This window comes from Hermetia illucens, chromosome 3 (genome assembly GCF_905115235.1).
Source record: "Hermetia illucens chromosome 3, iHerIll2.2.curated.20191125, whole genome shotgun sequence".
Lineage (NCBI taxonomy): Eukaryota > Metazoa > Arthropoda > Insecta > Diptera > Stratiomyidae > Hermetia > Hermetia illucens.
In genome coordinates, this window is record NC_051851.1 from 94,716,406 (window position 1) to 94,730,509 (window position 14,104).

Consider the following 14,104-nt stretch of genomic DNA (forward strand, 5'->3'; position numbering starts at 1 on the left):
CTCGAGAAGGTGATCCGTGATGCTGAGGTGAATGCTAGAGGTACGATCCTCTTCAAGTCCACCCAACTACTGGCCTATGCTGACGATATCGACATCATGGGAAGAACCACCCGAGACGTTCAAACTGCCTTCATCCAGATCGAGCAGGCGGCGCGAGATCTTGGGCTGCACATCAATGAAGGCAAGACAAAATACATGGTGGCAACGTCAGCACCGAAGACGAATCAACCAACAACATCAAACCGCACTGGTCAAACACAAGCACGAACAAGAATAAGGATAGGGGAATACAACTTTGAGACCGTTGACAATTTCTCCTATCTAGGGTCGAAAATCACAACCGATAACAACTACGATGATGAAATCCGCGCACGGTTGTTGTCAGCCAACAGAGCCTACTTCAGCTTACAAAGACTGTTCCGCTCGAAACGTCTCACCATAGGGTCAAAGCTCTTACTGTACAAGACTATGATCTTGCCAGTCCTCATGTATTCCTCGGAAACTTGGGTTCTTAGCAAGAAAAATTGCGAACTCTTGGCCGCGTTCGAGAGAAGAATCCTCCGAAGAATTTTTGGCCCCCTACATGAGGATGGACGATTCCGTAGCCTACACAATGACGAAATCTATGAGCGATACCATGACCGTCCGGTTGTGGATAAAATCCGGCTCAATAGGTTACGGTGGGCGGGTCACTTAATCCGTATGGATGAAGATGATCCCACCCGGAAAGTCTATAAGGGCAATATCTATGGTAGGAAAAGAAGACGAGGCAGACCCTGCCTAAGATGGAGCGATGGCGTGGGCCAGGACGCCAGACAGCTTTTAGGGATATCGAATTGGTGGACCTCGGCGCAAAACCGGGATGTCTGGAGTTCCTTATTAAGGCAGGCCTAGACCGGATACCGGTTGTTGCGCCGTTGATGATGATGAATGTTGATGAACATCTGTCTCCATCGATTGCTTCAAATATATTTTGCATTTTAAAAGTGTGACATTAAATTAATGCAATAATTGATTTACATATGCCAGCGTGAAAGTTATAGAGACAATGCGGGGGGAATGCAGTTAATGCGTAAGGACAATGTTTCCACGGCTTTGGAAATAATGCCCGAATGCGAGTGAACAAGAAACTTCACTCGCATCTTTACTTGGGCGGTGATAAAACGTATTCACAGGTCGCAAACAAAATGGATTTGCACTGAGCGGAATTCGACCCTTGGGCCGGTTAAAACTTCGATATTAAAATCGGTTCAATGTTTGCCTGTGTGTCACATGCACTTTTTTCAGAAACGGTTATACCGATTGACACGAAATTTGGTGAGAAGGTGGAAACTGTGAACGCCCAGACATGCAGTGAGTGATATCCTTCTACATTGAGATTTAGGGGGGTCCCCATACATGCGAAAGGGGGGTGTAAAACTGTTTTTTACCGAATATAGTCATGTTGCATATCAAATGAAAGGTCTCGATTAGTACTTTGCGAAGCTGGTCTTAGTTTTGAGATTTCTTACAAGGGCGAGGAGTGGGAGAAATAGAAAGTTATGATTTCTTTAACGGACATATCCGAACCGAAGAATCTGAACAAAATCATGAAACTGCCTCTATATGATGTCCAGGACTAAAATACTCTTCATATCGATAAACTGCTGCTCAAATTAAGTTAATAATAGTATATTACCATTTTTTTGGGGGAAATTGAGTAAAAACCCCTCTTAAGTTTATTCCAGAGTTATAAGGGTTTGCAGTAGTATAGAATATAATATGAAGCATGTTATCCCCAAGTTTGATCAAAATCAAATCATTATTAACAAAGTTGACTTTACCGTGTCAATTTACTGCAACTAAATATCAATATCACACTAAAGTGAGTAGACCGATATACTAATTGCGTATATATAACGGGCTACGTACAAATATAGTCACAGAAGAAACCAACAAAACCTTTCATACCTGAAGCCCCGGGATTCCGGTTCCTCGACTTGTTTTATAGTTACTGAATTTTCTTGACGTGACACACAATAGCAATTATAGAGGTATCACGTTGCTGAGTACCATCTATAAGATATTCTCCGCTATCTTGCTAGGCCGGATAGCCCCATACGCCCACAACATCATTGGCCCATACCAAAGAGGCTTCACTCCAGGCAAATCAGCAACAGATCAGATTTTCTCTCTGCGGCAGGCGATGGAAAAACTGTTGCAATATGGACAACAGTTGCACCATCTGTTCATCGACTTTAAAGCCGCCTATGATAGCATAGCCAGGGTAAAACTATACACGGCCATGAGGGAATTCGGTATCCCGACGAAATTAATAAGACTGACTAGGCTGACCCTGACCAATGTGCGAGGCCAGATAAAAGCAGCAGGATCACTCTCAAGACCATTCGACATCGACAACGGTCTACGACAAGGGGATGCGCTATCATGCGTCCTCTTTAACCTGGCCCTCGAGAAAGTGATCCGTGATGCTGAGGTGAATGCAAGAGGTACGATCCTCTTCAAGTCCACCCAACTACTGGCCTATGCTGATGATATCGACATCATGGGAAGAACGACCCGAGACGTACAAACTGCCTTCATCCAGATCGAGCAGGCGGCGCGAGATCTTGGGCTGCACATCAATGAAGGCAAGACAAAATATATGGTGGCAACGTCAGCACCGAAGACGAATCAACCAACAACATCAAACCGCACTGGTCAAACACGAACAAGAATAAGGATAGGGGAATACAACTTTGAGACCGTTGACAATTTCTCCTATCTAGGGTCGAAAATCACAACCGATAACAACTACGATGATGAAATCCGCGCACGGTTGTTGTCAGCCAACAGAGCCTATTTCAGCTTACAAAGACTGTTCCGCTCGAAACGTCTCACCATAGGGTCAAAGCTCTTACTATACAAGACTATGATCTTGCCAGTCCTCATGTATTCCTCGGAAACTTGGGTTCTTAGCAAGAAAAATTGCGAACTCTTGGCCGCGTTCGAGAGAAGAATCCTCCGAAGAATTTTTGGCCCCCTACATGAGGATGGACGATTCCGTAGCCTACACAATGACGAAATCTATGAGCGATACCATGACCGTCCGGTTGTGGATAAAATCCGGCTCAATAGGTTACGGTGGGCGGGTCACTTAATCCGTATGGATGTAGATGATCCCACCCGGAAAGTCTATAAGGGCAATATCTATGGTAGGAAAAGAAGACGAGGCAGACCCTGCCTAAGATGGAGCGATGGCGTGGGCCAGGACGCCAGACAGCTTTTAGGGATATCGAATTGGTGGACCTCGGCGCAAAACCGGGATGTCGGGAGTTCCTTATTAAGGCAGGCCTAGACCGGATACCGGTTGTTGCGCCGTTGTTGATGATGATGATGACACACAATGGCGCGAATTTTTCAGCGCATTTGAATTTGGTTGAAATTTAAAATGCTGATAATCTAAAAATACATTTTTTTTTTCAAAAACGCACTTGATAGTTTTGTTAGATTGCATCACAGAAATGATTTCCGTCATTAGCGAAAATAAGACGGGGAGTCGATTGTCTTAATTGGTTAACCATAATTATATTGTATTTTATATATGGTATCTATGAAAACAGATATGAGTGCGCAATGCCTATATCTGTATTCAAACGGTGTTCTTGGTCCTCTACTCCAACAAAGAAGGTTTCGTAGTGGTTCAATTTGTTATGTGTGTTTGTCTTTGAAAACCGTTACCTCCACCATTTCGTGCGACTGCAGAATTGTGCTCTTCTCCCCCGTTTTACTATCTCTACTTCTTGCAAATGCTCCTTAACCTAGTTTATCCTATGTAAGTGTAGTTTTCCTTAAATACTTTTGTTTAAATTCGTTTCCGTTTTCATACTTTTTAGTAGTGTACGGGCTTCAGTTAATTTTTTGCGTGCTGTTGGATTATCCAATTATGAAAAAGGTGCCACTGACGGGCTTAAAGCAGTTGAGGAGTGTAACCGTTACATTGCAGGGCCGAAATCATAAACTGGTCAACCTCTTGTGGAAAACTGCAACATCTACCATAACAACACCTTAGTACCCGGAAGCTTGGTGCTTTAAGTACGAATGGTTTTGTGGATTTTTATGTAAGAATATTTAGGTGCTCGATTTGTATCAGGGAGGTCATCCCGTGTAAAGGCCGTTATTCTGGTTTTTTTTAGAAATTTTTTGTGAAGAACTGGATAAAGATACAAATACGAACTTTTCACCATAGATTCATTAATATCTTGAGCGTGTATTGTAATTTTTCCAGCCCGATCGCATAGTTCTTTATTGAAATACAGAGCAATTTATACACCCATCTCCAAAAAAGGTGTTTTTCTGCTGCCACACTAGAGGGCGCTGTGATCAACTTGAAGAAAAAAAGTAAACGGCATTTTAATGTAAAGACTTAACTACAGTCCGCAAACTAGGATTATTAAAAAAATATTAAAAGCTCAATTTTTGGTGCCGTGTTAAACTTTTTTTTTTTGTGAATTTTGGTCTTTCTTCAAGGCTTCTTTACTAAATAAAGAAAAAAACTACTGAATGAATTATCCTAGTTTGCGGACCGTAGAAATATGTTCTGAATAAGTCGTGAAAATTTCAAAGAATTTCGTTGGATAGATTTTGGGCTATTGTGGCAACCGATTTTCAACATGCGGTTTCGAGAAAAACGCATTTAAAAAGTAGAATGCGATTTTTAGCCATAAAACCTTAACTGATCATTAATCTGCTATACCTAATCCATATACCTTAGGTTTCCTCAAGAAACACATGTACAGCCTTGGCTTTAATTCTTGTCCGTTTAGCGAAGTAATTCGAACGTCATTCGGGCAGATAAATACGCGGTTTATTACGGCGATCGACACAAATCTGGCATGTGACTTATCACGTGTTCAACACCATAATTTCCAAACGACTGCGAATATCAGAAAATCACTTTGCCTATATATTCTACACTATATCTAGATACAATTGATGCCGAAAAAAAAATTCGATTCCGCGGATCCGACACACGGGATGACCCCCTTAAGTTCGTAGTGTGTTTGTACTTAGTATGTCAAACTATTAGTTTTGATGTGATACTGACATTCTATGTACATATGGTGTCTATGTTGCGGTAAATTTTAAATTTCATGTAAAACTGTTTTTGACAAAAAGGCTTGTGCTAGACAGACAGCCGATTTGAATTGGGTTTTTTCTTCAAAAACTGCTATACGTAAAGTGTGTCATTTGTTAGGTGAGTTTCACATTTTTTTAATTTTGAGTTTTTTTACTTACAAAGTGGCGGAATTTTTCGTGAAAAATAGGGCAAAAATCGCCGCTAAAAATTTTAAAATAAAAAAAAAAATATCTGAGGATTTATTAATACTTTGGCTAAATTCAAGTGGTTTTTTCTTTCAAATAACTTTCAGCTGACATGCAGTGAACATGACAAAGGCGCTCTGGGAGAAACCCTGTCACCGTCTTCTTTGTATATATTTTTGCATCAAAATAATACAGAAAAGCATACTTAATAATATAGAAAAGGTTTCAATAAGCCATTTTTCAAAACGAAATTCTTAAAAAAAGTGCATTATTTTCCACTGAAAACCCTACCTCTCTCCTTTATGAAATCTTCAACTTCCAACTCATACAATTTCCGTACGCACGATTCCTATAGAATTAGAATGTTAATAACAAATAACAATTGATTAGTCGTAATCATAAGCGAGGATCTAATTTTTCCGATTTTTAAATGTTAGTTGTTGAAGAGAAGAGAGATTATTAGTCGCTCACTCGTGATTACGACTACAATACGAATTCTGTATTCAAATGTTAATATTCGCCCGGATAGCGAATACTTATTGGCACCCTAATGATCTGATCACGTTGTTACCCTCAAAACCACTCACGCTTCTTATGAGTGTGAATTTCTATCTATATTTTATGTAAATGCAGGGCTGAAATCACTCGAAATGTCTAGCAATAGGTTCTAACGGATTCTACCAATAGTTTTATTTTTGCATCACATTTTGATTTTCGAGAAGAATTGAATAAAAACATACAGTGCTTGGAAAAAGCTTGGCTAATATTAATTTCTGGTAAGTAAAAAGCAAAGTGTATGTGTGAAAATAAAAAGAAAATAAATCTAAGTGGAAATAAATAAGTTAAATAATATTTCTTTAAGAACGAAATGTGAGCAAACAACCAGCAAAGACTTTCAAAGAAATAGTTTATCTCGTGAGCGTATTTTATTGTTGAAGAAGGTATCCCTTAGCTTAATAAGTATAATTCGCAAAAATATAGACAATTTTGCAGCCAAAAATGGAAAAAAAAGTTTTGCTTGATTTGCGAAGTCTAAAATTTAGAAATCTGATTCAAATTAAACGCGCCATCAATTCAGACTTAAATATTATCATATCAGTTAAAACAATTCGTCGAACATTGCGAAACGCTGGTTTACGAGAAAGAGTCGAATTCAAAAAACACTGCCCATTGCAACCATGCCATGTAAAGTCAATCGTTAACTTCAGCGAAGATGTCATAATTAGACGTTGGGACACTTCGCAGAATCCTCGATAAGAGGGTTGCAAAAGCCTACATTGGTACTTTAAGAACGGAAACTGCAGGAAAGTTGAACGTGGTGGTGAAACAATTGGGTGGGAGCAAGGTCGACGATGAACTGATGAAGTCGGTTTGGCTGCATCGGCTCCCGGAATGTACCCAGACGGTCCTCGCGTGCGTCTCCGGTTCCTTGGAGGAACTGGCAGCTGCGGCCGACAAAGTGCACGAGGTGCACGCACGCCCGACCGTAGCGGACGTCGGACGAGGTTTGCGACTTAAGGCACGAGATAGCCGCCTTAACAGCCAATGTGGCCGAAATGCGAGCGACGCTGGACGCTCAGTGTTCGGGCGCCAGATGACGAGCTCGCTCGCGGTCTACTGCTCGAAAAGGGCGATCGGGTAGCAGATCGTCAGGACAGCCTACGGACCGAGGCATTTGCTGGTACCATCGCAGATTCGACGATAAAGCGACCAGATTGTGTAAATTCGTGCCTGACGCTAAAAACTAGGTCCGTGGGAGGTCCTAGCGAGGGGCATCCAGAACGCAGCGCCACATCCCCTAACAATTTACGACCCTCTCAGGTTTCGGTTCTTCCCGTACCCGGGCAGCATCGACTGTTTCCACAACCACTGAAACTGGCAGCAGCAAATTCCTCCCGTATCAACACCTACGGGTTCAGGCGTTTTCGTGGCGTTTCATCCTGGCGGATGTCAGCTTCCCCATACTAGGCGCAGACTTTTTGTGTCACTATGGATTGCTGGTGGACTTTCAAAATAAGTCCCTTATAGATCGCACGACCAACCTTAATTCGTCGACTCTCGTGTTCGGGCACTTCTCCAAAAGTTCAGCCAGATTACTACCGAGTGTAGTCTCTCAAAACTAGTGAAGCGCAATGTGCAGCACCACAGGTGCGTCCTCTACCACCCCAGAAACTGGCTATTGTGCCGAAAGAATTTGAACAACTTGTTCAACAAATAGCTATTGGTCTTCCCCACTGCATATGGTCCCTAAGCCAAACGGCGAATGGTGCCCATGTGGGGATTACAGAGGGCTAAATGCACAGACTGTTCCTGACCGATATCCAATTCCACTCATCCACGATTTTGCGCATCACCTCGCGAATTGCGGCATTTTTCGACCTTGGACTTAACCAAGACTTATCATCAAATTCCTGTACCTCCAGAAGAGATATCCAAGACGGCAATATGCACACCCTTTGGACTCTTCGAGTTCACCTGGATGAATTTCGGATTGTGCAATGCGGCGCAAACCTTTCAAAAGTTCATTAACTCAGTCCTGCGAAACCTCGATTTCTGCTTCGTGTACTTGGATGATGTTTTGGTCGCTCCTTCCGCTGAGTCTGAGCACTTAGCTCATCTCGAGTGCATTTTTCAACGTCTCCTTGAGGCCGGTTTAGTCCTAAACGTTGAGAAATGTAAGTTCCTTCAAACACAGGTGAGATTCCTCGGCCACACCATTTCCCCTGAAGGAATACAGCCCGACTCAGACTAGGTGCAAGCGATTACAAGCTTCCCGCGTCCGAAAACAGTAAGAAAATTGAGGAGGTTCTTGGGCATGCTAAACTTCTATCGTCGTTTCCTGCCCAAGGCCGCCATTCACCAGTCCGTTTTGAACGCGTACTTGTCTGGCCCCAAAACTAAGGACAGACGAGAGATCGTGTGGTCTGAAGAGGCTGTCTGCGCGTTTAACAAATTCCGTCAACAACTGGCTGACGCTACACTCTTGGCATTTCCTCTGCAAGATGCAACCCTAGCCTTTTTTGTTTTGTTGTCAGCTACGACACCTGAGCTTTATAAGCGAGTTTACGTCAAACATCCAGCACGTGTCCGGCAAGGACAACATAGTTGCTGGCGCTTTGTCTCGTGTCTCCGAGGTTAACATCCCCGCCTCACTCGACTTCTCGGCTATTGCCAAGGCGCAGGAGGATGACGCAGTACTTCAGAGCCTCAAATCCAACCCCAAATACAAATTTCGGGAGTTGCCCATCTTCGGCTCGAACCTCTCTTTGTGCTGCGAAGACTCGGAAAAGGGACCTCGGCCATATATTCCGGCCACCTTTCGCAAGGAAGTGTTCCACGCAGTTCACGACTTAGCGCATCCAGGCATCAGGACAACAAATCGGTTAGTCACCGAGAAATACTTCTGGCCCTCCATGAACAAGGATGTCAACTCCTGGGCCAGAGAGTGCATCGCATGCCAGAAGTGTAAAGTCACCAAGCATATAAGGAAAGAAGTGGGCTCATTCCCCCGCACTTCCGAGCGGTTCCACACTGTACACCTCGGGATTGTAGGACCTTTGCGAGACTCGCATGGTTACAAGTATTACCTTACAATCATCGACATGTTTACGCGGTGGCCTGAGGCAATACCTCTGAAGAACATTACGGCGCAATCTTGTGCCGAAGCCCTCTCAAACCAAAGAGGCTTCACACCAGGCAAATTAGCAACAGATCGGATCTTCTCCCTGCGCCAAGCCATCTTTAACGACTTCACGGTTGCTTATGATAGTGTGCCCAGGGTAAAACTGTACATGGCCATGAGAGAATTCAGTATCACGACCAAATTGATAAAACTGACTAGGCCGATCCTGACTAATGTGCAAGGGCAGATGCAAGCAACGGGAACACTCTTGAGAATATTCAACATTCATAACGGTGTAAGACAAGTGAACCCCTTATCATGCATCCCTTTTTACCGTGGCCCTAGAAAAGTCATCTGCAATGCTGATCCAAATATGAAGGGCACCATCCTCTTAAGCCCACTCAACTATTCGCCTACGCTGACGATATTGACGTTTTGGGAAGAACAACCCAAGATTTTCAAACTTCCTTCAGTTAGATCGAGCAGGCGGTGAGCGTACGCTGCACATTAATACAACCACCATACCATAGAAACATGGTATGTGGTAGCAATGTCAGCATCAAAATCGAAAGAAACGGCAATATCAAATAGCGCTGACGAACTCAGAAGCAGAGCCAGATAGCTTTTAGGGATGTCGAATTGGTGTCGTAAACCCGGGAAGTCTGCATTACCTTACTAAGTCAGACCTAGACCGAATACCGGTTGACGCGCCATTGATGATAATCATGGTTTATTTGAATCGCGTCGGCACAAATAAGTTCAGAGGAATTTTGCCTTTGTAAACAACATTAGTTCAACTCATTTTGTGAGTACAATTGAGAATTACGTGCTTAAACCCAATATATCGACAACTAAAAAACGCGAGTTTGTTTGTGTCCGCCTAAGCGAATGTTTCGTTCTGGCGATTGTTCTCGCCTGTGCTTCGGTCGGGCTGTTCCGCCGATTTAACGGTAAACCAGTGTTAGTTAGAGATTTAATCCACGTGCCTCGATAACAAAGTGGAGCCGAAACAAGCCTCGCGTCGCTAGTGCGGAACCCATTCTTATTCAAGGGGACCAGCCGGACGCTCGGAACGGTGAAGCAAAATCCTCTGATAACTACATCAAAGAATTTGAAGACGAATTTAAACTTGCTTCAGGTAAGCCTGTCTTCAAGCGAAAACAAACGGATTCGGGCATCTTGGACATCGAGCCCCCAGCGAATAAAAACCGCCCCCTCTTGCTCTCTGACAACGAGTATCGCCTCGTATGTCCTGGAACTTCGAAATCTGCTGACACGGCCAACCTGCTGGTAGTTAAAGATATGAATAGAATTAGCATTCTCCCTCAATTTTTTCTATATAGCTTGATTGTCAGGAGACTGGGCCTGGTTATTAAGAACATCGACAAAAGTGCCAAATTTGAGATTGCGAAGCTACCGGTCGACAGGCTGGCTCATTTACTCCAACACCCATAAGACCAAGATCACGAAACTGGAAGGTCAATCCGTCACCCTGAAGGAAGCCAACTCTCATCCTCATCCCTTCACGAATTCAGTCCTGGGGTGGAAAGCCTTCATACGCGGATCGGCGTAACCTGTATTAACTCTGTAATTCCCGATGCAACGTCTTCGAAAATTAAAGGGTTAACACCTTCCATGTGATCCTTAATTCCGAGGCAGATGCCAACATAGTCACTAAACAAAATATCCTACTTTGTTGGCGGACCAGCTGGCCTGTTCCTTCTTTACCTTCCTAGGAAAAGTTGAACTTGCATCACCCGGTTCAACAATAAAAAATCTTCTTTTGTCCTGCGGAAGTGTGCGCCTACCGTCAGTGTACGACTCGTCATCCTCTTCAACAACTGCCTGAACAACGGACACTCCCCCGTACCTCCTAATACCTATCCCTAAGAAGGGGTGCTCGGGCGATCTCAAAGATATGAGGCCTATCTCTCTTTTTTCCAATATTGGAAAAATCTTCGAACGTAAGTACTAAGTCACCTCAATAGGCACTAACCCCTATCATTCCACTTAAACAATTCTGTTTCGAAAACCTCAGATCCACCGAGCAGGCAATTCTATACCTTCAAGACCACATCCTTAATCACCTGAAAAATAGGTATTGCACCGTAGCCTGCACCTTAGGCCTTGAGAAGACATTTGATTCAGTTTGGAAAGAGGGCTTGCTCTACAAATTAATTCAAACCAATTTCCCCTTCCCTTATTCAGAATCCTTCGAGACTTCATCTCCAACAGAACTTGCCACGTGCGCTTGGATGGATTTTGTTCCATCGACTTCTCGGTAAACTCAGGAGTCCCTCAGGGATCCATTCTAGGCCCCAAACTTTTTAACAACTTCCCCACGCCAACGGCAGCTCAGGCGGCCCCTCATCCTGCCTTTCTCCACAATGACAATGGTCCTCCCGCATCAGGAGGGATCCTCTTCGCTGACGACACCATACTAAACACGAGCGGGCCCAGACCCTCACTTGCCTCTCTCTTTCTCTCAAACTCCTAACCAATAGGGCCATTGCGTATTTCAACCGGTGGAACTTCACCGTTAATTCTCTTGAGTCTGAGATTATTTGCTCTAGAAACCCCAGCGGGGAGTGCCAGAAAGTAAAAACCTCAAATTACGCATTGCCAACCACACTCTCAAACCAAAACCAAACATTAAATACCTAGGAATCTCTCTAAACAAAAAACTTAAATCCAACCCCCACGTCAGATCTGCTGTTGCCAATGCTTCTAAGGCCTCAGCTGCCTCAAAAAAAAACTTCCTCTCATCTCGGGCCCTGTTTCCTGCCTTCAAAACCTTTTTATGCAAAACTCTTATTCGACCAAACCTGACTTATGGTTTCCCAACACGGGTTGCCATGTCACCTTACGTAGCAGAAGCCCTCCAACGTTTCGAAAGGGCGATACTCAGGTACCGGACTTTCACAGTGGCTAGCCGCGTAGGACCAATGTTCCGGCAGTCAATCCTCACGCAGTTGTACATAGATCACCTTTCATTATTTTTTACCTAGTCTAGATTAAGTCAATCGACATCAATTAGCCTGTACAATATGTGATATCTGTAAATATTAACTTCCCCCCTGAATTAAGGTCCCTCTTTCTACCAATTATGCTCCACAATCCATGCTCCCGCAATCCCATAGTCCTTTTCATGCCTGCCCTTGCACAGGCCCAAATCGAGTGCTATCACCAACGAGAAAGGACTGCGCTTTACTCCAAATTCGTCACTTAATGCTGTCCACCGGTGCCTAAAAACTCTCATTTTCTCGTTTTCCAGGACGGGGTACTATTTTGTGTTCTTTTGTGTTATCTGTTTGTTTGATTGAAAGTTCTAAATTGTTCTAAAATTTACGCACATGCTTTCTCAAATGAGGGTTGACACTTTTACACTTTACATCATGTAACCGGCGAATATTTTCGTAGGTTAGCGTTACATACCTAAATAGTCATGCTTGAGCTTTCAAGTTAATATAGATATATATTTTTTTGCACCGCACATGTATTTCTATTTCTTTGCTCAATAAATAAATCTGAAATCTGAATAACTAAAAACGCACAATGAACAAGAACTGACTTCCCAGGCGAGTCACCATGGTTTCTGTATATCCTTAGCTGAAAATTTCTACAGATATCAGTGGAATTAAACACAAGAAATTCAGAATAGGTTGTCCTTTTATTTATTATTCAGAAATGTTAGAAGTTTTTATTTAACTTGACTTAATAGCAGACTGGATGGGTCATGTTTTGATAGCATGATCTGTTACACAATAAAGTGTAAGATGAACAAGTACGTAATAAGATATATTAAGACCGTAACCTTCACGGAAGCATTGATTTTGGGTGGTTATCATTGTATACCAGGCACCAGCACTCATTTCACCCATTGGGGTCACCCTAACTAGCAAACAACCACCGTAGTAACACCGTCCGTATTAAAAGCGATTTTCAGCTCCGAAACAAGTAATAAATCATTTCCAGGATACTGTTGCAGTCCTTGATAATAGCCACTCAAACACAGCAAAAAGTTTTGGAGTGTGTCCAGATAGTGAAGCATAAAACAATAATACATTAAAAATCAATTAATTCTTTTCGAATTAATCAAGTTCAAGAGAGTTTTTTTCTGGCGATTAAAGTCGAAACACATACTTATTATTTCTATTTAAGGGTTAATGGTTAATGCGACTACGAAAGTAACTAAACATTAGTGGAAATGGGGAGAATCAATGCGCTTGAAGAAGGTTGCATTTTCAAAGATAAGATTGAAGTGTAAGCATTTCTGTTTTAAATGACGTATCTATGTTATTCCTTACGAAGTAGCATTTCCCTGGGTGTCAATGAAAAGATGTTAAGGGAAGATAATTTCTGGTTCTCAGCAAACATTTCTTTAATAGCGTTCCAGATACAATCAACCAAATAAATAAAAGTGACTTTCATCCACATCCGCGCACATAATTCAGCCCTTTGTAAAAAAAAAGAATTATCCAACCTCTACCACTTTCATTTCACAAATCCTTCGCTACCTTTCCTTTGAAAAATCTTCACCGTGCTAGATGCTGAAGTGGAAGGAGATAGATCGTAAAATCTAGCGTCCGTTTCTCTTAAAGTCTTCAGAAAAATCCACGCCATGGTTTTCTTGTTGGGGATGCGGTCGGACAAAATAATACATCTTTGGTCATAACACTCCTATGTGGGGCATAGCGCGCCAAACATACCTATGTCATCGCTGTCGGTTACTAATAATGTGCTTTAGCTTGTCCATAAGAAGCCTGCACTCTCAATCAAGCTTTCATTTAAAAATAATTAAGACATTAATTCCCTACAATACCCTGATTGGGAGATAAATAACATATTCATCATCATCAACGGTGCAACAACCGGTATCCGGTCTAGGCCTACCTTAATAAGGAACTTCAGACATCCCGGTTTTGCGTCGAGGTCCACCAATTCGATATCCCTAAAAGCTATCTGGCGTCCTGACCTACGCCATCGCTCCATTTTAGGCAGGGTCTGCCTCGTCTTCTTTTTCTACATAGATATTGCTCTTATAGACTTTCCGGGTGGGATCATCCTCATCCATACGGATTAAGTGACCCGCCCACCGAAACCTATTGAGCCGAATTTAGTCCACAACCGGACGGTCATGGTATCGCTCATAGATTTCGTCGTTATGTAGGCTACGGA